The following is a 27,775-nucleotide window of genomic DNA, read 5'->3' on the forward strand; positions in this document are numbered from 1 at the left end:
CCCTGCCTCCCTCCCTCCCTTCCTCCTGATGTCTCTTTTATCCATATCTCTAGGTCAGGTCACCCCTGAACTCACAGTAACTAACTGACTGCTCCGAGGGCATCTCACTCGGACGACTCGAAGGCACCGCAAGCTCCAGGTCCCCCTGATGCCATTGCTGAACTTCTCAAGCCTGGCATTTGAGGCTCCGTACCATCACAGTACCTGCAGCCACTGAGCTGCCCAAGTCAAACTATATCATCGCTCTTTCCTCTTCCTCGCACCCGGTCTCACATTTAAATGCCTGCTCTTCCTGCAGAGCCACCCTTCCCTCTCAGCCATCCATCCCACTGTGCTGTCTTACCCAAACCACCCAGAATCTCCTAGCCTCTCTCTCTTCCTCAAACACAGCCTCCATGAAGCAACCATGACCTTCTGTACTATTCTAACACTTCGAGGATGCCATGCAGTCTGGGGCTTGCCTATCCCTCCAGACTCAAGCCTAAACAGCGGCTGTCTCCAGCTCAGCCTGCAGGAGCTCTCTATTTCTTTCGGCTCCCTGAGCAGGCTACACTTGCTTGCCATTCTCTCAGTCCAGACAATAATGTTTCCCCGTTCCTCTGGGATAGTTTCTGCTCGCAGGGAACTGAACATCCTCACCAAGCCATTTCCCGTAGAATAAAATTTTGATCATCTGTTTGTTCCCTGGCCACTATGTACACTCTGTTCTCCCCTCACAATGCTCTCGGTACGACTTGTTACAACTGTTGGTTTAATTTGCTTCTCTGGCTTTATGACAGGAGACAGGTTCTGACTGCTGGGTCCTGTTGGGCATTTCCAGCTCTGGGAAGAACATATGCATTGAGAATGCAGCCAGTGTCAGCTGAACAAATCAGGTGAATGTACAGCAAGCCAGTCATCAGATTCCTTATACATAATCAGGTCAAAGGGAGTCTGTTTCCTCATCTGGTAAGACATCTTGCTCCTCTCGACAGGGAGAGGCAGCTTGTGAGAAGCGTTCATGCCTAGCCTGGTCTGCACAGTTAAGGCTCAGCATGTTTCCTCAAACCTAGTTTCTAGGTTTCTAGTCACCGGCATGCCAGGCCTGCATAGACTCCTCTAACCATGCCCCTTCTCACTCTCTCTTCAGCTTACCAGTCCCCTCTCCATTTCATTGCTCTGACTGCCTCACATGACCATACCTTGTAAGTAATCCTAGACTCTGGCCTTCCCCATCTGTGTGCTAGTTGGGAGTGGGCCTGCCAGGGCTTTTCCAGAGAGGGAAGAGCCATTCTGGGTGTGGATGGAACCATTCTATCATGGGAGGGGCTCTGGGGACGAACTAGATACAAGGTAAAAGGACAAAGCCAGAGGGGCTCCAGTTTGCATCTCTCTGTGCTTCCTGACGGCGGGAGCACCGTGACCAGCTACCACACAGGCACACCACTGTGCCTTCCCCTCACCAAAGTGAGGGCAAAGAAAATTCCCTCCCTCCTTCAGTTGTCTCTTCTCAGGCATTTTGCCCCATCAATGAGAAGAGTGACTAACATACCATCATGGGATACATCTCTTTAGAAACCAAACATCTTCCTTGGCAGCTTGAGGCCTTTGCTTAGACACTAAGGCCTTTCTGGACAGCAAAGGATCATATCCACGGAGTCCTGGGCTGCTTGCCTCAGCAACAGTGGTCCAGAGCCTATGACTTCTGGTTCTTTGGGCTATCCCAAACAACATTAGGAAGGCCCATTTGAACTGCAGCAATATATTTAAAAAGCAAGCTTTTGCTATAGTTTTATCACTGGGGGTGTGGGGGGGGAGATAACTTTCCTAAACTGTCTGATTGACTGCACAAAGAAGGACAGCCCTACTGCTCTTTTGACTGTTTCCAATTTAGAAATCCTATAGGAGGATTGTCAGTGTTCCTGTGAGTATTTACCACTCCACTGGCTCTCATCATAGGCAAGGCAGGCTCTGTGGTAGCTAAATCTGCAGCAGGCTGTCTCCCCAAACACTCTATAAAGCAACATCTACAATTGTACTTTGGAAAACAGTAACTCAGAGAAATGGTCTCATTCCCTGCCTTGATGGGGATCCATCAGAAATGTGCACGTCTCTTAATGAGTAAGAAGCTGCCAACCACTGCCTGACACGGACATCCCCTTGTGGGAACACGAGGCCCGCTGTCCTAAGGTTGATATTTGCATTCTGAGTCAGTGTACACTAGCATAGGCCAAACACAAGGAAACCTAGAAACCTGGAGTCCTGCTTATTTGCTCAATGCAACCTCAGCATCAGAACCAATTTTAACAGTTTGAAAATATTCATATCCCATGACAAAAGGCCAGTCACTTACAGAAACATATTCTGATCAAGAGTTTCTGGAAAGAGAAAAAAAACTAAATATGTAAGAAGTCATACTGTGATCACAGTAGCAATAAAACCTGTGAGATGCCGCTGTGTTTTGAGAGGCCGGTCGCCTGTAGGAACTATTTTCTGCTAACACAATGGGGTTAAGTGTTTAGTAAAATTCTTTCGTAACTAACTATTGCCACAGACAATAATGGATGCATATAAGCAAAAGTATCAAATGTATGACATAGTAACCGGACTCTAACCATTGGGCACCTATTAATACACTAAGTGTTGGGACTTATGTTGCTCTTTGGAAGGTCTAAAAATGTTGGTGTAGTGTTGGGTTCTTTTCTATCGTCCCTTGGTGACAGTATCTGTCAGACGAAATATACTGCAGAGCCAGCTTCGAACAAACCCTGGAAGCAGGGTCGTGGGATGCGCTTCCTTTACTTAGTACAACCTAAGCTTCAGAAGTAGATGCAGGAGTCCCTGGGAATCTATCTGACCTGGATATCAGTGCACAAAAACAAGGCTTGGTGGAATCTTTAATATTTAATGTTATAAAGTAAATAAAAAATAACTGAATCTGTCTGAGTCTGGATTTCTGAAATGTAACTCAGCTGAGTTTACTAACATTTATTATTTACTGATATTCCTATCCACTCCATGCAGTGAAGAGATTCCTTGGCAGACTTTTGTGTCTCTCTAAATGAGGCTGCTTCTCAAGCCTCATCTCTCCCCAGTCAGTCTTCATTGGAAGGCAGGAAGCCCAACACTGTTTCAGGGAATTTTCTAGCCTTGGAAATGATTTTCAAATTAAACTTTTGAAAAGTGTGCTCTTTTTAAGTGCTTGTATAAAGAGATTATTTTCTTCCAAACAACTCTACAAAGTGCCAACTGCATAGTCCCCAAGAGTATAGAATCCGTGCCTGAGAATCCATCTTTGAGAGGTAGAAAGTTGGGACTGTTTCTGAGAGGTGGTGGTGGGTCTGTGCTTTCTCATCTAACTGTGTCACCGTTTGTCTAGGAAAAGAAAACGTTCCCACCCTGCCTTTTACTTTCCCTTCCTTCTGCTTCTCCATTTCTGGGCAGGAACATGTTTGTGGGAAGCAATTGCTCTGACATAGCTACACCCTTCATTTTTGGTAAGAGAACCACTTCCAGGGTAAATTTAATGGAAAAATGCCTACCCTACAAAGCAATAGTCATGGTCTTCTAACCAGCACGGCCTACCGCACTGTTGGACCTCAACCCAGGTGGTGTCGCATAAACTCTCCAGTAGTAAATAGTGCTGTCTCATGAGTCCTGTTCTTAACACAATTTAGCAACAGTCACCAAGAAACTAGACGTCACTCCATTTTAACCCTGCTGTCTAGTTCTTCTATACTAACTTGGAAAATTCATCAAATTTAAAATAGTTCTCAAAAATCTGTACACTTACTATTTGTTACTAATTGAGCGATTTGGAGCCAACATCGCACTATATTAACAGTGGGTGTCTTCCTTGTGTTCACTCAACCTCAAAACATTCGAAAACTTTGCCCCCAACCGACCAGGTCACCACAACCTCTGTGCTTCCTGCCCCCTGCCCCCAAGAGTTGTCTGACTCAGTGTCCCGGCCTCACACCACACTTCCCTAACCATCTGCCACCTTTTAGATTCTGGCCACATTTTAGATTCTACCATCTTTTGGTTTTCACGAAGAGGGAAATCTAAAATTGCCACTATTCTAAAATGACTCTCTCCTAAAGATGAGCCTTCTGGTGTTCATTCCATGTCCAAGGCCATGTCCTTCCCTCCCTCTATCTCTTCATCCTGCCTTATGACCTCCTCTCCTTCTTCCTGCCCCTTCTTTCCTTTTCTTCCCTCCAGTATTCTAACATTCCCCCAGGCATTTTTTTCCCTACACAGTCTACCCTGCCTTATCTAAATTTTATCTTAACTGGTTTCCTTTTGCTTCTCAAATGATATTTTTGAGACATGTCAGACAGTCCCTCTCCTGGACCATCCATGGATGAGCAGTTTCTCCCTGTAATTCTGAAGTCTGATCAGTTACCAGCACCTATTTCAATACTGGGCAATACTTATAAGCATTAGCCCTGTTCCTGTGGCTTTAGCCCTTGATGTTGGTACAGATGTGATAACACTGAACCTCCTCTCTTTGAACAGTTCTCAAGCCCAACACTTAGAACTTGGTAATGAGCTTGAAGGAAACTTTGTTCGTTATCAGGAATGAGTTCCACAGGCCTTCCTGTTCCTTTAGACAGTGAGATCATAAAGTAATGTACTTTTCTCGGCACTCAGCTGTTCACAGACCTTAATGCATCGAGGAAAGTTAAGTATCAAAAGCAGCCAGCTGGGTTGAAAACATCCCTCTGGTTCAATGTGTAAAAATAATCGGAAGCCTACTTTGCGTTCCATTTTCAGAGACTGCCAAGATATAATTCCTAACAATTAGCTTTATTCACTTTCTGAAGTATTGACATTTCATTTTATTGCTGAACAGCACTGTTAAAAAAGAGCAATTTAAACTGTCTCTTTACCAACCAGGTTAAAAAAGCCCTCCCTAACCTGAAAGGATTACTTAAGTGTCACATTATCCTGACAGAATGGTATGCAATCCTGCCCCCACTGGCTCAGGAGAGTTTATGTAATACTCATAAAGTATCCTTAACCTAAACTACCCTTTATAGTTAGCAATTTTTGAACATCTTCACAGTAAACATGTGAATATCAGGTATAAAGATTAAGAATGATAGCATGAGTTTTGTTTTTAATACTGAATACCTTTGAAATTCTCCGTGACGCTCTAGAATTGGGATTTCTGTAGCAATCTGTTTTAGGGAGCCCATCACACTTATATAACACCATATCACATTGTACAAATTTGGATATAGAAATATATAAAATGGTTGAAATCAATTGTGTACTGTCTATAAAAGTCTACATAGTTACATGATGGAAGTTAGTTATTTGCCTAACTGTGAGTCAATGCTGAAGCTGTGTCTGCATCATGGTGAGCTGGTGGAAGGGGTGATGAGGGGTCAGAGGCAGGGCTCCCCTCATTTTCAATGTTCTTAAGGGCTTGTAGAAAAGACCAAGTCAAAAGTAATGACCCAGTGAGGGAGACGATTCAAACTTATAGGCATTCATCCTGAAATAAACGCATTCAACGTGAATGAAATTGAACATAATGCCATCTCAAGATACATTAAGAAAACCTAGACTTAATAACAGTTTATCTCTGCTCTACAGTGTCTTGTGTTCACCATAAGGATTTGGGAGCAATCCACTAAACATAGTTTTCTTCCTTTTCTCTTCTTCTTCCCATCCTACACTGTGTGGTTCTAACAGGTAAGTGAAAAAAAAATTAGGTAAACGTCATTGCCCTGGGTTTGGAGAGGTTTCTTAGGCTCCACTGTATGAGAGGAGCATCTACCCAAGAGGCTGCCCAGTGCTGGGTTTCAGACTGAGCTAGCCGAGGAGGGCAATCATAGAAGGAGTCAGCAGAAAGGACTGGCAGTGTGTGGCACCCGTGAGGAGGTGGCACCGAGGACAATTCCAAATGGGATGCTTATGAAGACGCTGATACAGTCAGAAGCTGAGAGTTAACAGGAATTGGGTATTTTACCTTAGACAAGAAACAAGGTAGAGATATTAAAAGGCATGTGCTGACTAGTCTTCTGTCAACTTGGCATAAGCTAAAGTCATCTAGAAGGAAGGAACCTCAATTAAGCCAATGCCTCAATAAGATCGGGCTGTAGGCATGCCTGTAGGGCATTTTCTTAATTGGTGGTTGATGGGGGCAGGTCCAGCCCATTGTGGGTGGTGTCACACTTGGGCTGGTGGTCCTGGGTTCTATAAGAAAGCAGGCTAATCAAGCCATGAGGAAAAGCAGCACCCCTCTATGGCCTCTGCCTCAGCTCCTGCCTCTACATTCCTGCTCTGCTTGACTTCCTGTCCTCACTTCCTTTGATGATGATAAACAGTGAAATAGGGAAATATAAGCCAAATGTATCCTGTGCTCCCAAAGTCGCTTTGGACACGGTATTTCATCACAGCAAGAGTCACCCTGAGTCAAGGTGAAAACACAACAAGAATCTCTTGTATTAGATTGGAATTGGAGCTATTAATACCAATCCATGGCTTCTGAGATAGACAGGAAGATCAATAGATAGACACATGATAGATACATAACGGACAGATGATAGGTAGGTAGGTAAGTAGGTACATAATGAATAAATGATTGATAGACTATATATGGATAGTCAAAAGCAAACATAAGGAAGTACCATGTGTCCATGTGTAAAAATATCCTTTACCTTTGTCTACAGAGAATGCCTGGGCAGTGCCCAGCTAGCTCACAGCAGAGCATGAGACTCTCAGGGAGGAGATGGGAGCAGCAACACTCCCGTTAGCCAGCAATGCCCGGGTCTCTATCTCTAAACACCACTCCTCCTTTGCCGGAGGACAAAGTACAATGATTGGAGAAAGCCATGACTCCAGAGCTGGGCAGAGAGACTCCAACGACAGCTGCAACATCTAGAGTACAGTGATGGCGTTGTGTTAGGAGACACAGAAGAGTAGGGAGGGGCCCCCATGGGCAAAGCCTCAGCTACTTGAGCACTACCATAAACAGTGACAATAACACATAAGCAATGTGTACCGCATTATCCTATAATGGGAGAGATAACCTAGGTATCTGTATTGGCATAACCAAAAAAAAGGAGAAAGAGAGAGAGAGAGAGAGAGAGAGAGAGAGAGAGACAGAGACAGAGACAGAAAGAGACAGAAAGAAATAAGTCACTTATGGTTGTATACACCTTTACTCTAAGCACTAAGGAGGCTAAGACAGAACCGCCATGAGTTTTCAACAGCAACCTGGACAATGAAGACAGTATTGGGCCAGCCTGGGCTATATAGTAAGAGCTAGTTTCAAAACATCAGACAAAGGCTAGAAAGACAGTTCAATGACTGAGAGCATGTATTGCTCTTGGAGAAGACTGAGTTTAGTTCCCAGCATAAGCACCAGTAACTGCAGCTTCAGGAGGTCCAGTATCCTTCTGAACGTACCTGTGCGCATGCAAACACACACACACACACACACACAAACACACACACACACATACACACACACACCACACATACACAAACACACACACACACATACACACACACACACAAACACCACACACACACACCACACACACAAACACACACACACACACACACACTCCTTAAAATATTAATAAACAAATTGGTAATTTGATAACCTCCACACAAGATTTGTTATCGATTACACAAAGAAAAGGATAATTTCAGTGAAGAAGTCCAGCTGACAGCAGTTTATGTAATTGAGCAAATGGAACATCAGGGCTTCTGATAGAAGTATCAGGGAGAGTCCTCTCTGTTAGATACATGCCAGGGATCTAAGGCTATCTACTGAGATACTTGTGTTTTATTGGCACTCACAAGGAGGTCCCTAGATGACACAGAGAATCACCACTGTGTTAAATTTTGTACTGTCACCATGGCCTTTGCAACTATCTAAGCAAAAGGAAGAATATTAGAATTTTACTTAAAATGCTTGCATATAGACAGAGGTATTTTCAAGATAATATTCTAGGGTTTCAAAAGCAACAACAAAAAGTTAAGATTATCATTCAGGAGGACAGTTGGTCAAGCACAGGACAGCAGGACAGTAGAAATAGACATTTATGTCACTCTACCCATTCCCTGCCCTTGGTCCATGGAGAGAAACGAGTCACTTTCAGTATGGGAGCAAACGTGTGTGTGTGTGTGTGTGTCTGTGTGTGTGTGTCTGTGTGTCTCTGTGTATGTCTGTGTATGTGTGTCTGTGTGTGTATGTGTGTGTCTATGTGTGTCTGTGTGTGTGTGTCTGTGTGTGTGTGTCTGTGTGTGTCTCTGTGTATGTCTGTGTATGTCTATGTGTGTATGTGTGTGTCTGTGTGTGTGTGTCTGTCTGTGTGTGTGTGTGTCTGTGTGTGTGTATGTGTGTGTCTGTGTGTGTCTGTGTCTGTGTATGTCTCTGTGTGTCTGTGTGTGTCTGTCTGTGTGTCTGTGTGTGTGTCTGTCTGTGTGTGTCTGTGTGTGTGTGTGTCTGTCTGTCTCTGTGTGTGTGTGTATGTGTGTTTGTTTCTATGCTTGTGTGTGTCTCTGTGTCTCTGTGTGTGTTGTAAAATGTGTTGGATATGGATGTGTGCCTGCAGTTTCATGGGTGTATGTGTGTGAGTGCATGTGAGTGGAGGCCAGAAGTCAGAGTCTGTGTCTTCCTCAGTCATTCACCACCTTCATTGAGGTAGGGTGTGCTGGGTAGTTTTTATGTCAATTTCACACAAGCTACAGGCATCTGGGAAGAAAGAGCCTCAATTGAGAACATGGCTGCATCGGATTGGCCTATAGGGAAATCTGTAGAGCATTTTCCTGACTAATGATTGATGTTGAAGGGTCCAGCCCACTGTGAGAATACTGCCCTGGGACAAGTGGTCTTGGGTTGTATAAAAAAGCAGGCTGAGCAACTCTTGGAGAGGAAGCCAGTAGGCCATGTTCCTCCATGGTCTCTCCTGAGTTCCTGCCCCCAGGTTTCTGGCCTGCTGGAGTGCATGTCTTTCTTCCCTGGTGATGGACGTGATGAGGATAGGTAAGCCAAATAAACACGTTCCTCCCAAGATGCCTTTGGTCATGGTAGTTATCACAGTGGCAGAGATCTAACTAAGGCACAGGGCCTCTCAGTAACTCTGGAGCTCACAGATGCGCATCGTCATCCTGGGACCCCACTGTCTCCATTTCTGTACTGCTGGCATTACAGACACATGCCACCATCATTGCAAGGCTTTATGTGGCTGCAGGGGATCCGAAACCGCATCCTCATATCACCATAGCAGTCACCATACTGGCTGAGCCGTCTCCACAGCCTCTGAGACTCACTCCTTTATTCTCCTCCACCCTAAAGTTCTGAGAAGAAAATGTAAATATTTTTGCCTTAGACATAATGGCTGTGGGAAGGGTCACCCAATTAGAAACGCATAAAGACATCTTAGAGCAGGTATTGGTTATGAGGATTTATGTTTGTTTGTGTTTTTAATTGGGGAAAGGAGACCACAAAAGTACATAATGGATTCACAAAGAGTATGTGACTCAGTAAGTGTTATGAACTCCTGCCACACGAAATAAGTTCAACATCATATGTGTGTATACCACTGCGTGTCTTCCTGTGTGTGTGTGTGTGTGTGCCTGTGTGAGTGTGTGTGCATGCACATATGTGCATAGTCTTCATTTTTAAAAGAGGAAGGATACAAAAGGCAATCTATTTTTGAAAGTGTGATTTTATACACTATGCCATCTCACAGCATACTATGAGCATACACACATAGCCTGCTATACTATGTCCACATTGTAGGTGCATAATAAAATGGCTCAAGGCAATGTCCGTGGGTTGAAATGGACTTAGGAACGCCACAGGGAGATTGGCTGATGCTACAGGGGAGGACATGAACGATACAGAGTCCTGGGCAGAATGGCATGAGTGAGGAGGAGTTTGCAATCCAGAAACCCACTGGATAGGTTGTGGGGAAGAGCACTGCCCCCGGCAGAGCTCACCACACACTGGACCAACGGTCGCACAGAATTTTGCAGACTGTGATGAAATAAGATCAAGACAAAAGTAAAGCCAGGCACGGTGGCACAGACCTGAAATAATCTCAGTACTTGGGGAATGGAGGCAGGAGAATAATGAATTTGAGATCAGTCTGGGCTATAATATTGAGTGTAAGGCCCACTGGGGCACAAGAGACATGTGTGTGTGTGTGTGTGTGTGTGTGTGTGTGTGTGTGTGTGTGTGTGGGTGTGGGTGTATGTATATACATATATATATATATGAATGATGAAATAAAGACCTCCATGAGTTCCTGAAAGGAGGAATAGTTTAGGCTGAATGCCTGAGACCTCTGCTATTGGCAGAGATGTGGCACCAGATCTGTGATGTGAATATCACAGTCAGCACGGTGACAGGCATTGGCAATCGTGCTCAAGGCCACTGCTCCACACTAGGAAAGGACCGAACAGATGTGTAAAGGACCCTGGTCTATCCAAAGTTCTGAGAGAAGGACATGGAGAATCCCCCAGAGAAACCTACAAGATAAACCTGAGAACAAACAGGAACCAAAGTGTGTGAGATTACCAGTAAGTAAAAGATTTATAACTCCAACCCCAGAGACACACAGAGAATTTTAAAATACACAATAACATTGTTTTCAGTTAAAAAAAATCCTTCTTGATTAACAAAATGTCATGGGTCTGTGAGTGGGCCATCTACTGTAATTTACTGTCATGTTGTGCTAACACTTACAGCACAGAATGATAAAGGTGGACACCAGTGACCCTGCAGTCCTGTGGTCTGGAAGAAGTGCAGTGGGTAGGACAGACATCCTAGGTGGACAGAACACCCTCCCTTCACTGTTCCCACCACACAGTGATGGAGTACAGGCCATGAGCTATCAGCAATGGGGAACAGAATTCTAAATAGGATTCTTGTCATGCTGATTAAGCAGACTTGACCATGACCACGTTAAGATCCAACACAATGACTCTCCAGGGATAGAACACTTAAATATTAAATACGAATTTTTTTCTATAAATTTTATGCTCTACTCTGTGATGACAAATGATTTTGCTAGATGCTCTATGACAGATATTTTGCAAGAAAAAAAAAAGACCTACCATATTTACTCTCTTAAGAGTCACGAGAAACACAGGCTGCTGTTCACTTTTGACATGCGTGCATGGAAGGAGACTACTTTTAAATGTATGGCTGGAAAGGGACTATTATAAATGTCCGCATAAACAGGGTGAACTTGTGAAATCATCCTTAGAAAACTTAAAAGAAGGGTTTTAGACTAAAAATCTCTCAAAGGAAGGTTTTCAGTAAATTTGAACAGAACCAGCTCTAAAAGCCTCCGTGTGACATTGACGGACACAGGTGTTTTCCAGCTGTTTGCACAGTCAGCAAAAGACACTGAAACCTCAGTGTGATGTTACAAGATGAAATGGAAGGTGCTCTTCCTTCACTGGAATCTATGTGTCTAGGAAGTCTCTGTTTTCTCACATGACAGGCATTGAGTTAAGAATCAAAATAAACAGCCATATACAGCCAGATGAAGGCTTGGCATACAGTTAGACCTATAACCAAAAACTAACGAAACATATGACTCACACTACTCTTACTACCAATTTTTTTTAAACCAAGGACAACAAATCTTCTGTGTTATGAAAAAGTACCATTAAAATATGTAAAAAACTAGCTCACGACCATTCTTCAACATTTACTTCAAGAACAACAAAGCTTCTGTATTATGAAAAGGTACCATAAAGATATGTAAAAACTAGCTCGCCACCATTTTTTAACCTTTATTTATTTGCATGTTATTTTTAAATATCTTCCCTCTTAGAACAGGGACAGAGTGATATGCTTATTAATATGTAGATAAATGTGTAGGGGCAACAGTCAATCCTTTTTTTACTGGTAACATTTCACAGTAACAACCTGGAAATTACCAGAGAGAAGTAGATTTATGGGGGTTACAGAGCAAGGCAGGCTAATGTTGTCAGGATGTTGGAGTGATGGATCAGACGGACTGAAGTGGTCATGAGTCTCATGGACCTAAGTGATGGCATGTGACATGGCGTGAGGCAGGAACTTTGATGTGCTGTGACCATGGCATCAGGAAAATCTGTGACATAGGACAAGGGGTGGGGAAAGATGAAGCATTTGTTATGAGCTACCGGGTGGATGTTTGTGGTGTTTCCCAAGAGCTGGAACATCAGTGGGTGCTAAGAGGACAAGACACTGGGGTCTCGTGTGAATGCTAATAATGCTGGCGTGATAAAGACTGCTTCATCTGTAGCCTGTTCCACTCTGGCTGGAGGAGTGCACTGCCTCTCCAAGACCCCTCAGCATCCCCAGCATTGCAGCCCTTACTGTAGGTCAGCATTCACTTGATGTTGACATCCTGGATGAAATCTCTTACAACCCTATTATATCTCCTTACCATGCTACCTGACCTGATGACTACCCTGTTACTTTCTTAGTCACATGGTCCTGTGTGAAGCCATCCCTTCATCCTCCTAACATCCTACACAATTTCCCCATGGTGTATGATAACTTCATCTCTATAGTCTACCATGTTCACCACTGTGGGCTGACCCACATGTTATTTACCTTTTAATTGCTACCATTGATCTCAGTGTCTGAAATAGAGTCGTTAAAATCAGAATTATCTGTATCTGTATATGTACAGATGTATTTGCCTTTCAACTATTCATCCTGACTGTACAATCATCACCATCAACTTGAGTCAATGTGGAGTCACCCAGGAGACACAGCTTTGGCTGCTTGCGAGAGGAGTTTACATAAAGGATTAAATGAGGGGAGAAAAAGGATACTGAATTTCTATCCCATGAATAAACAGGAGAGAAGAAATAACCAGAAGAGTTCCCCAAAACCTGCATCTCCTTCTCTGACACCTGATCCACCAACTTATGAGCGAGAAGCCTTCCACTGACAGAGAGGAGTTTGTCCTGCTGCCCTGCTTTTCTTCATGATGGACTCCATCCCCTGAACCATGCCAAGAACAAATTTTCCCCTAAAGTTGTTTCTGTCAGGTGTTTTATTATAGCAACAAAAAGTAACTCATATCTATTTGCCAATGTTTGGGACACAATGGGACATTATAGGGATTGTTTTACATCTGAAAGCTGTCATATGGAAGCTGTATTCACTATTCATCAGCACACTGGAAACTGTCCCAGGCAAAGTAGGTATGGTTTTTATTTGTTTGTTTTTGTTGATTTTTGTTGTTGTTTGTTTGTTTGTCTTTTTCTATAGAAGCCACAGGAAAAGTAATTTCTGCTTTCCTGGCTAAACTAGTCTCTGATCAAGCACATTACCAGAACAGTGCAGATGCCAACTGCAGAGGCATAGCTGGGGCACCAGAGAGTGTGAAATGCGGAATAGAGTGTGCAGGGTGAGGGGTGCAGGCAGGGTGAGGGGCACAGGGTGAGGGGTGAGGGGTGAGGGAAGAGGGGACTCTACCCACTGTGCTGCTTTCTTGCTGCTTGTATAGGCTAATGCATTCATCTGCAAATCAATGCCCCGCTGGTTCAGAAATAGTTCTACTGGGTTCTAACTGTGCACAGTGGCACGCTGACGAAAATATTCATAAGACCCAGGAAGAAGTATTTTTCCAACTTCTTTTTCAAAGGAGAAATTGCTTCCAGAAATTTCTCTTAAAAGTAAACTTTCCAGGGACTGACAATCACTCAGAGGTCCAAAGCACTGGCTGCTCTTTCAGAGGTCCTGGGTTCCATTCCTAGCACCCATGGGGAGGCTCAGAGGCATTCATTCTCAGGGGTCTGGTGCCCTCTTTTGACCTCTGTAGGCACTGCATGCACAGGGTGCACAGCTATACTTACAGGAAAACAAAAATACCCAAATACTATGAACAAACTAACAGGGTACACATGCTATTAATACATAGATATAAAATTAACTTCGCTGTCAGTAAACAGTTTTGATGACAGTATTTAGAAATTTTTTGTACATGGATGATTATGTTTGTACCTTGTACATTTTTTACTACTGTTGGGAATATAAATTTAATATAGCTCATGCTTATTATATAGAGTAATATGTAACCTATGTACTATATGATACAAAATAGTATTAAATATAATGCTATATTAATAACACATCCATTGTTAAGCATACTATGGATAACTTATTTTATATTACTACATATAATAATCTATATTATACTGTGTCATATATGTTGAGATGTAATGCAAATACAACTTGTGTATTGTAGTTATGTTATGAAGCACTGGCCCAGAGTTGTCCTGTCACAACCTTGTATTGGGATGGTGGCGGCTCACACTTTTGTCTTTCTATGAACAAGTAGAAAGCTTTCCGAGATGATCAGGAATACAAATGAATAGTAAAAGTGGATATGCACTTTCTAAAACCAGCAGTGTCTCCCACCCTGTTTTAATGAGGGAACGCAGCAGAGAGGGTCTAATAAGGCAGCGTGTTCCTGTACACTGTGCAAGCGCTCCCAGCTGCCGTTCACAGCCAAATATAGCACCGGGGAAATTAGTCCTCAGAAATACTGCCTGCTGCCGGGATGGCTCTGTCTGACAAGAGTGGGGCTGTATTCTCATTACCTTGCTGGAGATACAGGAAGAGAAGCAGAGGATAATGGAAGAGGCACTGGGGGTGGGGGTGTGCAGGAAGGGCCAGCATCTCACCACCTGGACTGTGACTGCACGCACCTGAGCCAGGTGTACAGCGATTTCATGTCCTGGCTGCTCCCCTGCCTGCTTGAGAACTCAGAGAGAAAAGCAACCTTGATTGTAAGCAGAAACCAAAAAGCCAAAGAGCTCTGAAGCTGTGTCTCCCAAGATCTGGAAGGCAGCCAGGCTGATGATCAAGGGCCATAGCTCGCCCTTGGAGATGAGAGCTGTCCGCAGCAGCCACCCACACACACTGTATGAAAAGAAAGGGATTCTGTCAAGACAGAAAGGGAGGTGGAGCTCCCCACCCACACTGCCAGTCTCAGCAGACAGGCTGACTTCGACATTTGGTGCTCACACTGTCACACTACATCTCAGACAACACAACTTGACCTGTTTTTGTGCCCAATGTTGCACAGAGCTATGCAGCAAGAAATCTCTGTTATATCTCACTATGGTTATTTTAAGAAGCTTGTATTACAGAGATTACTTAGGGAGCAAGGATCATTCTGGAAAGTTAAGAAAAGCAAGAGGGGGCAACATCATCTCCACTTCTTTCTCCAGGACTTTGTGGGCACTTTCTCTCCAAGACTATGCAGACATCATTGCTATTCATTCTAGACTGATGATAGCTTCGTTCTCTCTTGCAATAAACCACTGCTTAGAGTGGGTGGATTTGACGGGCATTTGCCTGTGTCTGAATCTGACATCTTCAGGGCTTTAAATAGAGCTCTGGGATGCTTGAGTTACTCCTAAGTTCCCCCTTCACTAAACCATTATCTTTTCTGGCAAATACATCTGAATTTGCATAACAGAAAACAAAAACTCCCAGAAAGAGAGAACAGAAGAGGGGAATGGAGTTCACAGATTCTCATTCCTGTATTCTAAGCACCACATCAAACTACCAGTTCCTCTAGGAGGCTGCCTGCAGGCATGTGACTGTTTCGTGGTATAAACATACCTGAGCCTTTCAGTACACACAACACTACAACGATATTCATGGGTGACACGTGGTGACAACTGGAACATACTCCAGACAGCTCAGAGGCAAAGGGTACAGACTATCAAACAAACCCTCTACTGCTTCATTACGCCATGTCTAGTCAGAAACAAATGAACTGTAGGAAAAACTAAGTAAACACAGCATAGTATTTATAAATAATATTTACATCTGAGACATTATATTCCTGGAGCCATGAACTAAGGTCATTTAAGCTTCCATCTCACCCAGGCAGGATGACTGCAATCCAGAAAACAAATGGCAGCTAATGCTGGCTGCCAAGCATGGGAAAAAGGGAATCATTCCCCACTGACTGTAGGTATGTCAATTGATACACCTCTGAAGTCAGTGTAGACATTTATTTAAAACCTAAAAATAGGACTACCATACAACCCACTCTTGATCAAATACCCTATGGATGTGGTAATACTCCTGCAGCAATATGTACCTGACTATAATCACTGCTGCTGTCTTCACAATAGCTAGGAATGGAGTCAGCCCAGACGTCCATCGACGGACAAATGGATAATGAAACTGAAGAACAAGCATACGATGGGGTTTTATTTAGGGATAAAGAAAAATGAAGTTATGAATTTTCAGGTAGATGGGTGGATCTGGATAGTACTGAGTGATGCAACCCAGGCCCCAAAAGATAAACATCACCTGTCCTTGCTTCATACATTGTCTCTCAGCCTAGAATTTTTAGATTTCTGTGTTTAGCTGAAGGTACCTGCAGACTCCAGGAAGCTAGATAGGGGCCACTGAGCAGAGGGAAGATGCCTTTGAGTAGGGAGGGGAGTGGTAGGGTACCAGGGGAAAAGGAGGGATACTGGGGATGGGGGATGGGAGAGAGGGGTAAGTGGAGATGCAGCAGATGAAGAGATAAGGAAGAATGTTGAGTAAAACTAAGGAAATATGGAAATGTCATAAGGAATCCTACTATTTTTGTAAGCTTTTTAAAAATAGAATTAAAGCAAGAGTTAGAATTGAAGAGTTTGACCTGGACAATGCTGCTCACAGAAGCCATAGGTCATCAAACAAAAATCCCAATGCCAGGTGTAGGACACCTCCTTATGAATTGTTGGCCAATGTCGTAGCATGGGTGAGAAACATCCCATGTGGTCTGTCATGTACGGTGCTGCTGTTTCAGAAGGTCAAACACCATTTAGAAGTCAAGGAAAGCCTTGCTGGATGAAGCATGCCAGTGGGGTTGAGGGTTGAGGTTTTATAGCTTGGCTCCACTTCCTGTTTTGTTCCTAGGTGTGGGTGAGCTGTGAGTCTCACTACTGCTTGACTGTCAAGTTCCTGACTCCGGACTGTCTCTGCCATTATGACCTCGATCCTTCTGGAACTGTGAGCTGAAGTAAACCCTTTCTTGCCTAAGTTGCTTTCTGATTGTGACATTTTTAGGACAGCAACAGAAAGGTAACTAATATAATCAGGGAGACTCCAGAACCCCCAGAGCAATATAGGCTATTGCCCTTGTTCCTGGCTGCCCACCTGAACTGCAGGATGAGATCCTATTGCTAAGGATGTCATACACTTTAATTATAGGACAATTATGATTATAGAATCAAGCTGGTGCTTAGCTGACATTTTCTTCCTTCTTGCTAGATCACAGTACCAGACCTTTTTGTGCAGATTATTGGGGAATAAAAAAATCATTAGCCGTCTTAAGCGCAACTGTGAGACCTGCATACTACAATAGCAATCTGTCAGGCAAACCATGCTCAGAACATAGTGACATGGTTGTTATGGTAGTAACCAACCACTGTCTGCTTGGATTTGAGGACTCAAGAGGAATTCGTATTTGGTACTGTAAATTTGGTCAAGGATCCGTGGCTGGGGAGATCATAGGCTCTAGAGAACCCCTGCTACTACTGTTTTGCTATACTGACATTGTGTGAAACTGCCTTCTAAATATTTATGTTTATAACACAGAGTAGTACTAACCTCAGCCTTGGTCAGAGCTTTTGGCATGAAATCAGTAGATGTTAATGCATAGATTTCTAACTGGTGAAAGTTCTGGAAATAAGTGACTGTTAGGTACTCACTCTAAATGTCTCAATTACCCACTCAGAGGCTCAGAGAGCATCATGGGAGAGTTGGTGAAAAGACTCTAAGAGGCAAGGATGGAGAGAGATACTGCGAAATGATGTCTTCCACGCATGATATGGGTCTTCTGCTCATAAACTCACAGCAGCAGTGGGTGTCCACATGGTGTATGTAAGACTGGGCCTATCAACATCCCATCAAGAGCAGGGAGGGGCCCATAAGCTCCTTTCCCCACCCACCCATGAGAGCCATAAGCAGTTGATGGCTGCTAAGAGAAGAAACCTCTATACCTCAGTGGTGTATCGAGAGACAAGTTGCCTTGCTCAGAAAACGAAATTCCCCGCAAACTCAAGCAGACAACACAATTAAATTCAGCAAGCCACAAGCAAAGGAGACGTGAAACTAGGAGGGGACTTTCTGGGGAAAAAGAAGGCATTATATAGAACGTATTTGTGATGAAGTTGTGAAAGAATAAATTTAAAACAATCTCGTGGAGAATGTTCTTCATGTTTAAACCTGATGTAATCATATATGGTATTTCATAGAGGGAAGGGAGGATTCTTCTCAACACAGCCGAGCATCTCTTAATCATTCTGCCCCCCCCCCGGGTCTGTGAGCTCGCCAGTACCAGCATCTTTTATTCCTAATGCAGAGTCTGCTCTGGGGTCTTCATCGATAAATCTTACAGATCTCCATCCCCACTCCTGTAACTTTCTCCTTAAGGGCAAATGCTACGACCTTTCAATGTTCTATTAGGTCCTCTCCTGACCTGGTCAAATGCTAAGCACAGCGTGAGCCCTCAGGATCCATCTGATGACCACAGATTCCCAAAGGCAATCTGAGGCCTTCAGTGAGAAGTGAGGCCTTCAGTGTACAGAGGACATTTACAAGTAGAGCAGATTCAAGAACCCAGGAATCTGGGCCAGAATGCAAAGCCGGAGCGGCAGATGCAAGGCGGCAGGTACAGAGCCCTGTTCTGTGCTCACAACCAAACCGAACAGCCCAAGCAAGTGGCTCTACTTTACTTCAATTCTTATCTTGATACTTCTATTTTAACAAAACCATCGGTGGGCTTTTTTATTTTTTTTGACAAGGTCTTACTCTGTAGCCCAGGCTGTCCTGGAACTCACTATATAGCCTTGACTGGCTTACACTCATTCAAGGCAATCCTCCTGCCTCAGTCACTCTCACCAGTGAACCCTAAGGAGATTGACAACTGCACCTAAATGTGCCAGAGGGTTAGAAGCTAAGGCAAAACACAGGTATGAGTGTGGCAATATGAACTCTGAATATTCTAAATCATGCTATTCTAATTTGTTTCTTGAGCTAGAGAAATAACAATTAGAAGTCTTCTAGAACAATCATGGTGGGTGGGGGATCATCCCAATCCCCACCTCAGTCTCAGAGGCTTCAGGCAGCAAAGGTTCATTTCTGGCTTTTTCTGGACACCCAGCAGAGACTCTGTTCCCAATGGTCACATGGGGACCTGACTGACACAGCCTCTCTCCCTCTAGAGTGACTGCACCAAGGACAGGTGAGACCCCAGGAGGCCACAGGACCAATTAATTCATCCAATTTGCTCCATCAGTTCTGCCTCCAGTCACTACCAGGTCTACGTCTATTACCCACTAGCCACAAGGGAAGGAGATGTGACCCTCAAGTGTCTCTTGGAAGGGAAAGCACTTAAAAGCACCTCACTGACAATGGTACCTATGCCTGCCACTTTTACAGGAGAAAGGTCAGGTGTCTCTTTCCTCTGAGATATGAGATTGTGTGCACATGTTCCTGGTGCACACACATGCCCGCACACACAATCATCAATGGCCTCATCATGCCCGCACACACAATCATCAATGGCCTCATCAAATCAAATCAAATGAAATCAAATGTGACCTAGGAAGAGCTAAACTTTCTCACTACAATTAGGAAACCACCCCCACTGAGCACTGGACAGACCACCACACTTTGGTTAAGAAAAGATGAACATATAACTTTAGCTAAACTCCAGATTGCCTTCTACTCTTGGCCTCAAATGACCACAGATATTCATTTGGAAACAATCCTCAAGGTATCTGGGATAAAGGATCAGTGAGTAAAATGTTTGCTGCACAAGCAGGATGTCCTGAGTTTGATCCCAGTGCCCACATAAGAAGCTGGGAGTGGCGGTGCCCGACCAAAACCTGTACTGGAGAGCGAGAGACAGAGGGGTTCATGGGACTTGTTGGTCAGCTAGCCTGCCCAAGTCAGTGAGCTTCAGAATTAGTGAGAGACACTGTCCCCCCAAATAAGGTGGAAAGGGCTTAAGGAAGACATCAGATATCTTCATGAAGTTGTGTGTGTGTGTGGGTGTGTGGGTGTGTGTGTGTATGTGTGATGTGCTTGGTTTGAGCTCTCAAAATGAGAAAGCACACTACTTTGGGATTTGAAGACCGAGTTCAGAAATCATATTGAAACATAAGTTAATAGCCTCAGAGACGATGGTTTCTAAACAATTAAACAGGTTAAACAACATCACGTCATCCTGGCGCCCTAAATCTCTACAAGGTAATCTCTAAAGCAAATGAGATTACTTATAAACTGTCTGAAGGCAGAAGCTATCAGCATCCTGTTGTGCTACGAAGGATCCAAGAGGAAGAATCATTCTGGGTTTCTATTGGCAGGCAGCAGTCTGAAATGTGGAAACCAAAGGGGAAAAAGACATTTCTCAACAGTGTCTGACCTGATATCTCAAAGAACAAGAAGAAAAGACTAATCTAGAATATTTTTATTTAAGATGGAAATTAAGACACTGTCACTTGATTTAGCAAAGGGAAGAATCCATATGGATTCTACCTCTGTTGAGACAGCACAACCCAGAAAACTCTGTGGATTTAATCCAAGAAAATAATGCAGAAAATAACTTATTGGGTAGACTTAAAGAACACATTGTAAAAACTAGTATTATATTCACACAGTATCTAACATACTTGAAATGTTATCTGCTTTTCCCCCTTAAGATAGTCTAGATTTTGATTTTATGATGAAATTCTGTCAGTATATATAGGACCAGTGTTTTCTTGTATATCTTCTACTTTGTAATTGTGTATCATTTCAGCTACATAAACTGTTGGTGTGTAAGCACAGGTCCTCAGAACACAGAGAAAGATATTGGAGAGAACAGTATGTGGTGCTACATAGAGAGCAGCCATAGAACTTCATGAAAAGAATTCAAGATTTGACCTTAATTGTAAAGTGTGTGTGTGTGTGTGTACACATGTGTGCATATGTGGAATGTATGTGTGCATGTGTGTGTTGCAGGCTTCCAGTGGAGGCCAGAGAAGGATGTTGGATCCCCTGATGAAGAGTTAGAAGCTATTGTGAGTTGCCTGATGTGAGTGCTAGAAGCCAAACTCAGGTCCTCTGCAGGAACAGCAAGTAATCTTGAGCCAACTCTCCTGTACCATAAAAATTTGATCCCAACTGTCATCAGAACCAAGGAGGAAATAGAGCAGACCCTTAAGGAAGCATCTGGCTACAACTCAATCTACTCACAGCATGCTTTTTAAGTCATTAAGGAAGTCTTGTCACCTCCATTTTGTAAGAAAATGGGGACTCTGAGTTATAGATCTTCCCACTTTTACCTCACGGCTCTGTGGGCTTCAAATCCCATATGCTTTTTCAGAAGTCACACAAATTATTAAAGAATCACACTAAGTTCTTTTGTAGTAAAAAAAAAATAAATAAAAGTCACTTAGACATTAGACATGCACTGCTGCCTGTCAGTTACTATTGCCTGCAGGGGTTAACCACAGTCTCATGTTATTAGCATTCACTTTTTATTTTTTATTAATTGACTTTTGTTGAGTATGCATGCAGTGTGTGCGCGAGAGTGTGTATATGCATGTTCACACATTTGTGGATGCACATTTGCAGGTGTACATGCATGCGTGTGAGTATGGAGGCCAGAAGCTGGCACCAGATATCTTCCTCTATCATTATCCACTGTGTCTAAGGAGGCTGAGCCTCTGCCGACTCTGTCTAGCTAGCCATCTTGGTCACTCTGAGGATCCCTGTTCTCTGCCTCCACAGTACTGGGATGACAGAGGGCCGCCATGTCTGCTCTACATTTATGTGGGTCCGGGGATTCAAACTCTGGTCCTCATCCTTGTGCACCAAGCATATCCACTGAGCATTCCCAGTCCCTCTGATCTTTTCCCTTGACTCTCCTTCTCAACTCCTTATTCACTCAGTACCTGCCTCAGAGACGTATACGGCATCCCGGCACTCAGATCTTTGCCTTGTGGCATGAGGAGAGGGGTCCCTGTCACCATGGATATGAAAGCCTGGGTAATAGCAATGCATCATGGCACCATCTGTCTCAGTCCTATCTTTAAAATAAAACTTCTAAAAAAATTAAGAATATACTTGATGGACGTAGCTTCATTCATATAGCACTTCAATAAGGGTCAGAGAAATATTCTTAATGTATACATATACTAAGTATAAACGTGACTAGTCTTAGGATCATGATATAGCATGTCTGTAGTCTAACTTCAGTTAATCATCTTTGACTCAATAGTAGAAAATGTCGAAAGGATTTAAAAATTATGCTAACCTATGTCGTCATTCCCCTGTAACACATTGGAAATCAGAGCAAAACACTACAACATCAAAGACACAACCTGAAGATGGAAATGAGACAAGGAAACCATGGAGCAGAAAAGGAGGGAGAGGGGGAAAGAGGGAGGCATGCAGAGATGAAAAGAAAAGCAAAATAAAAAGCAAACACCTATGTCAGTGATACTGTGTGAGGAGCCTAGAGGATCGATGTTAGGATACGTGTACTGTGGTGGTTTAAATACAAACGGCCCCCATAGGCCCATAGGGAGTAGCAGCAATAGGGGGTGTGGCCTTGTTGGAGCAGGTGTGGCTTTCTTGGAGTGGGCGTGGCCTTGAAGTGGGTGTGGTCTTGTTGGAGTAGGTGTGGTCTTGTTGGAGAAAGTATATCACTGGGCGACAGGACAGGAGGGGGGTGAGGAGCAGGAGCTTCAAGGTTTCAGAAGCTTGAGACTGTCTTCCCAATGCCTGTGGATCCAGACGTAGAACTCTCAGCTACCTTTCCTGCACCACATCCGGCTGTGTGCCACCATGCTTCCCACCATGACAACAATGGACTAAGCTCTGAAACTATAAGCCAGCCCTGATTAAATGTTTTCCGTTATAAGAGTTGTCGTGGTCATGGTGTCTCTTCAGAGCAATAGAAACCCAAACTAAGACACCCTCTGTGCTCTGAAAACCCCATGGAATGATGTTTCCACAGCGGTGGCACCCAAGTGGCAGCGGCCCCAGAGGGACATGAGCTACTTTCCTAACCTTTCCATGATATTAGCTTTTCCTGAGACCATTTCCTTCTCCACCATCTTTAGCCAATGCACTCCTTTATTTTAACATCCTCCAAAACCTCACTCCCTGGCCTCTTCAACAGAATCTGCCACCATTAGATTTTTTTTTAGATTAAATTGGATTAATTTAGCTAGCTGAGTGTCCACCTTCAGCGTCAGCATTTCAGTGACGATTTGGCCCTGGGGTTCATTTCATCTCTGTGGTTGACTCAACTGTACAAATACTAACGAAGACATTTATCTATACTCACAACTTCCATTGTTAGGGGTACCGTTATGATCCCCAAACTATCTTCCCAGCCAGCATTCCCCCTCCCCACATATCTAGGCAGGCAGATTTGCCTTTTTACACTTAATCATCCAAATATAAAGTTATATGTCAATCAATATAAGTCAAAATTAAACTATCCTAACCTTTTTATCTGTTCATTATTTTTTAATTTCCCGGGCTCCTTTCTGTGGTAGGAACACCTGATGAAGTTAGAATCATGAGCAGTGTCTTCTATTTTGTTTGTATTTGTTTGGTTTTTTTTTCCAGCATTCAAACTAAGAGGTAACCAAAGTCTATTCCTTCTAGCCACAGATACCAAGTATTCTTCGGAATAAATTCTTTGCTCTCTATCTCACTATTACCAGAGACTCTTCAATCCATGTCCCCTGGACCAGTTCCTCCCAGCGGAGCTCTCTCATCTGCCTCTTCAGACCCTCCTTCTTCACTCTCATCAAAGTCATTCAATCTACTTCCCTAAAATCCCTCAGTGTCTCCAGGGCTTTTAGGACACAGTGAGAGCTGTTGTAAAACGGAATAGTAAAGCCTCGTTTGTTACAAATCACTTCTTGCATAGGGGATGCCAATAAGCTCCTGGTTTGCAAAACTCCCGTGTTTCAAGCCAGATATCTTCTTTAGTTGTCTATTTTTGGACCCCACAAAGAGCACCTAAGTTATTTCACTGAAAGGGTCCCTGCCACCCTGAGCATACTGCAGAGGTCAATGGTGCTACTATGTGTCCAGAGGAAGAAACATCACTCCAATCCCCGTCACACATACACAGTCCAGGGATACCTTATGATCCTGAGGCCAAGTCTTCCAGGGGCCAAGACCACTACGGCTCCCAGAAGCTGGTTATTTTCTTAAATAACAGAAAATCAACTCAAAGTGGGAGTCTCAAATCCACGCAGTGGTTTTAGAGACAAGCGAAACAGTATTTGAACAAACTGTTGCTAAGCCATTCATCGTAGCTCTCTTCTGCAAGACCTGACAGGGCTGCCATTCCATGTGGGGACACAGATGCTACCTACCTCACAGGGACTGCAACCAGGGTGTATACGTAAGCCACAGCTTCCAGATGTAAACAGTAAGTAATTAAGCAATGTCTAGGTCACGACTCACTCTTCCCTACTTGGTTCCTAAGCAAGGACTGATTTTATTTTCTGAGTGTTGTGAGCAGATTTATTGTTATTATACCTGCCAAGGGTATCAGTACTATTATATCAGACCCTGCAGTAAGAATAATCTCCATTTCGTAAATGGAAGCATGTTCGCCTCAGAGAAGAGGGTACGTGAGATAATAGGGCAAATAATTAGTCCTATTGATGCTTTCTGTTAAACGCTATCTGCTGCTTACTGGAGCTTTAAAAAGTAACAAAAAGGCAAACACTTTTCAGAAATCCATATGTCTCTAGGAAATGTGTTTGAGCTTGTTACGGCCTTCCTTGAGAAATGCAGAGCGACTAGAGTTATGTGCGTTACTTCTGGATCTCTGTCACACTCTTCTGACCAGTTGCTTCCTCCTTAAGTGCGTCAGACGGATCCCTATCCCAACACGCTCACATCGTGAAGCATGCTGTGGCAAAACAACAGTTTTCTTTACTTCCAAACATCTTAATTCCATGAAAATGACTCTCTGGTGGGAACAGCATATGGTTTAACATTTTAAATGACATAAACCTTCATATAGTTATCTATATATGTTCATAGTTTACCAATATGGCTTAGCCGTATTTCAAAATATCAATATACTGCTGGGATTTGTTGGAAACAATCTGCTCATTCTAGTTGAGCGATGTGTGAGTCCCAGGATTATTCCTTGGGAGTCTGAGTCCACACTTTGGCTTTGCTGTGGTCATATCCTCATAGAGATATTTCAAGGTTTAAATTATCTATTATTTCTTACTTCAGCAACACTTAACTTATTAAATACATGGTTCCTAGTACCCAAACTAGTTATACAGTGCCTTCTTCCCCTCCCCCACTTTCTCTGTTGAAATTTGTGACCCTTTTCTGCATTTCCTCAGATGACATCAGGAATCAGAAAATGTGCATTTGCTCAGGCTAAAATTCACTTTCCATGGGTTTAACTTGATATGCTATGGCTTACACTGTCTCTGGCCACAGCCAGTAACCCTCTACAGATGCTGTTTCCAGAAAGCACACGCCACTCAGAACACTGGGTAGCAGTCCAAAGGTCTGTGGTAAGGGGAAAAAATAGCTTCCTCCTTTAACCTTTTCCATGGTGAATTAGCATGAAAACACACTCTTACATTTACCTGAGAGCCACAGAAATCCTTCATCAATGGGCAAGTGACCTAACTGTCCACACATAACCCATTTAGTAAAAACATAAATTTATTTGAAGAGACAATGTTACAGCCTCTGCTCTATCCTCCATAAATTCCTACACAGAAGCCAAAACCCTCAAGGTAACTGTATCTGGAGATGGGGTTTTCAAAACCGATTAAAGGGGTAAAAAAGAGAAAGGACTGATGTCCAAATCTAGTAACATTGGTGTTCTTACAAGAGAAAAAAGAGATGATGTGCTCTCTCTCTCTCGCTCTCTCTCTCTCTCTCTCTCTCTCTCTCTCTCTCTCTCTCTCTCTCTCTATGAGTGGACACAGAGAAGGCCAGTGAAGAAACAATAGAAGAAACAATAAAAAAGAGAAGAGAAGACATGCAAGCCAGGGGAATAGGCGTCACCACTGGCCAGTCTGCCAGCATCTTCTTAAGAGTTAACAGCTTTCAGAGCAGTAAGAAAATAGAGTTCTTACTGTACTTTGTTCTAAAAGTCCCCAACACAACCATAGCTGCAGTGCCATTAACCTTGAGAAGCAACCTGGTGCCTGTCAGCCTGTCCCACTGCAAAACTCCAGGACAAAATATTCAAACTTAAACACATACCCTACATCAATTTCACGATTATAGAAAGGTGTAAAATCCTCTCTTCCTACATTATGCCCTAGCGGCATGTAAACCTTATGTCCGTGACCACTGTAGTATTAATTTATACATGTATGTAAGTAACAGCAATGTATGCCTGTCACACTGTAATATTTTCCTAACTGTCAAAGTTCAAGCTTCAAGAAATGAATGTACATGAATGTACACACGTGTGCCAGCATTTTGATAAAGTTGAAAGTACTTTCAGATGAACAGCTGAGTTATTTTCTTTTTAACTGTTATGCAAAACATTTCGTTACTATAGCTTCTTATCCCTGAGAATTTCAAGATTCAGAGAAGTATGCATGAAGTTAGAATAGACATCTCCCTTCTCCTCAGTCCCCACTCCACACACCACACACCCAAGACATCCATTCAGGTCCCACTGAAAGGAGGACTCTGACCCGATTTAACATATTGGCCATCCTGTCTTGCTGATTTTTATCACAGTAAAAAGATTTTGGCTTGTAGTATAACTGAGACACAGACGAACATACCTAGACTAAATACATGAAATCCAACTGGCCAAGATGGTAACCATGGGGTGTGGCGTGGGGTAACGCATACTCTTGCTTGTTACCATCAGCGCCTCAGATGTCAATAAAAACTTTATGACTTGGGGCTGGAGAGATGGCTTAGCGGTTAAGAGTGGTTAGACTGCTGTTCTAGAGGTACTGAGTTCAATTCCCAGCAACCACATGGTGGCTCACAGTCTTCTGTAATGGGTTCCAATGCCCTCTTCTGATATGTCTGAAGACAGATACAGCTGTACTCATATACATAAAATAAGTAAATATTTAAGAAGAAGAAGAAGAAGAACAACAACAACAAATATATGACTTGACATGCTTCAAAAACAATAAAGACTAAATTTGTAAGAAGAAATCAAATTCACTATTTCTTATTCCCTTTCTTTTTGAATAGATGTTTAAAGAAGGTATGTTTATAGCAAGCAAAGATTTGAACAGAAGGTAAGGAAACAGACAGGATAACTAGTACCATGGTGCAGACCAGACAGACATGTGACTCCCCTACACAACTAGCAAAGCTGACAAATCCAAACACACACACACACAGAAACACACACTGCTGTCACTCTCCAACCAATGGTACAAATACAAAAGCTAAATTGAATATCCAAGGAATAAAATTTCAGTATCAACACTTCCATTTTAAAATTCCCAAAATTTCATGTTTCAAAATTCTCAAGATCATTACTATACGTTTTTTGTATGAAATATGTAAAATTCTGAACACTTGGAGGTTCTGAAGCAACGAGCCACAGCACACAGCCTTCCAATGCAGATGTGTAGGTTCAGGTGTGAACATGTGCATTTATATAGACAAAGTAAAATAAATCGCTATAATTTAAAACATTCATTATTCCAATGTCTGATAGGCTCTGTCTCACTACTGTTCTCATGCGCTGCTCATAAGAACTTCAATCGTGTAACAGGCAATTCTTCAAAAAGTTGAACCTGAGTTTAA

General features: G+C 43.1%; 1 protein-coding gene across 4 annotated transcripts in view; it reads right to left on the reverse strand.

Annotated features, from left to right (window-relative positions):
* The window catches only part of Kcnk2 (potassium two pore domain channel subfamily K member 2), a 193,671-nt gene that overhangs the window by 9,021 nt on the left and 156,875 nt on the right, over positions 1-27,775 (reverse strand). The gene's annotated exons all lie outside the window — the stretch shown is intronic.

Source organism: Grammomys surdaster, unplaced genomic scaffold (genome assembly GCF_004785775.1).
Source record: "Grammomys surdaster isolate TR1022 unplaced genomic scaffold, NIH_TR_1.0 130, whole genome shotgun sequence".
NCBI classification, from domain to species: Eukaryota; Metazoa; Chordata; class Mammalia; order Rodentia; family Muridae; genus Grammomys; species Grammomys surdaster.